Genomic DNA, 1,790 nt, shown 5'->3' on the forward strand with positions numbered 1-1,790 from the left:
TACAGAACCCTTTATGAATAGCTATAATATATCAATTTACCGTTTCCTGTAGCATATTAATTACCAGTTATTTATGCATTTTCTTTTTTCGTGAAACGGTTGTTTAGCCAGTTAGTACCCGAATATAAACTGTAATCATACCCACTGGTTTATCAGAAGTTTAAGATATCCTACATGTAGAAAAAACCCGTTGCATATTCAGGATGTTGAGATTGTAGACGAGGCCTTGACAAGCGTTGAGATAATGTAGCATGTATTTATTTTACAATAAACATCTCGAATTTCAAACCCTAAGTTTTTTATGTATGTTTCTAGTTGTCCCAGAAGTGGTGAGGTGAGGCACTTCTGACTTCTGCCAATATTGCATTTTTTATCTTGTTAAATACGATCGAAATCCAGGAAAGTCCTCGCACGATCGCTTCATTTTGATTTATTTATGATTCTGTAAGAGGCCGACCTAAAAAGGCAGTTTTAAAATGTGCACAATTGTGCGGAACTACAGTATGTGGAACTCGTGGAAATAAAACAAGTAAGAAACAAATGGAAAATGAAAATCAGGCAAACGAAATATTGTACAACACTGAATAACTTATGTGTACACATAGTATTTTCATCTATTTATTTTTCTAATTATTTATTTATGCATTATTAATTTCATTACTTATATATTTATTAAATTATTTATTCAACTAATCACTTATTTATTATAACTGATTATGTACATTTGTGCTTTTCGATTTTACGGTTTTTTCCGCTAATATGTAAACTGTAAGTAAAATGATTATATAATCGTTGCAGGATAAACATGTTGAAGGTTATAAAGCCCCTTTGCTTTCGCACGTTGGTAATATCTCAGCATGCATCACAACTGCAAATTAAGACTAATTCAATAAAGAATTTTTTCATTTCATTTCATATATTGTACTTCCTCATAAGAGCTATTAAACTAAGTATCTATGCCTGGTAGGAGAATATTTAAATTGTTATTATATACTACTATTATTAGCTATATTTATTCATATTAATTAGTTGAATTTGTCTGTATTTGTAGATTTTTATTTTTACTGCTTTTATTATTTGTTATATTTAATTGTTATACTTACTATTAGTATTTGTTATTAGGTAGATGTTAGGACCAGGGAATTAATATGTTGATTCTATCAATTTCAATTATTTGGGAGGATGCATGGCAAGTTTTTAAAATCATAATTCTGAAAATTTTAGAATATTACAACAACAACTCGTATGTATATGCAATAATGTGTACATACATTGTATTGACTGAATGCAAATCTCTGAGTCAGTAAAAGTTGCTCAAATTGCAAAACATAGTTCAAAATGTTCTTCGTAAGGCCTATGCAAAATATTTGCAACATTCACAACATGATTTTTCGTTTTTTTCCTTAAAAACTTTAAATATATGGCACTGAACAGACTACAGTACAAGCTCCCATCATCAGGGATATAAACAGAGAGAATTACGACGATGAATTTTAACTTTTAGGCGATTACTATCTTTATCAAAAACGAAATATATTCAATGGAGTATCTTAGTGCTACAATTACCTGCTTACCAAAGCTTAGCATTTTAAATAGAAAACTGTACAATTAAAAATCAAATGCTCTTATATCCATTGAATGCCAAACATCTTATCTTCTATATATGTCTGTCCAAGAAGAACTGCAGAATATTACCTATACCTAGATTATAACTGATTTTTATCAATCTATAATACTAAGACCGTATGTATGCTTGGGTAGAGAATTTGGGTAGAAATAACCTTTAGGAC

The 1,790-nt window shown here is 29.7% G+C and overlaps 1 long non-coding RNA gene across 1 annotated transcript; it reads right to left on the reverse strand.

Annotated features, from left to right (window-relative positions):
- Window positions 1-724: 724 nt before the first annotated feature.
- Window positions 725-1,548, reverse strand: LOC106672006. The gene is made up of 3 exons (XR_001341192.2): window positions 1,272-1,548; window positions 1,104-1,211; window positions 725-868 (listed from the first exon to the last, which is right to left on the reverse strand). It is a non-coding gene; the product is annotated as an uncharacterized LOC106672006 (long non-coding RNA).
- Between the last annotated feature and the right edge of the window lie 242 nt (window positions 1,549-1,790).

This window comes from Cimex lectularius, unplaced genomic scaffold (assembly GCF_000648675.2).
Source record: "Cimex lectularius strain Harlan isolate CLEC.00 unplaced genomic scaffold, Clec_2.1 scaffold446, whole genome shotgun sequence".
NCBI lineage: Eukaryota > Metazoa > Arthropoda > Insecta > Hemiptera > Cimicidae > Cimex > Cimex lectularius.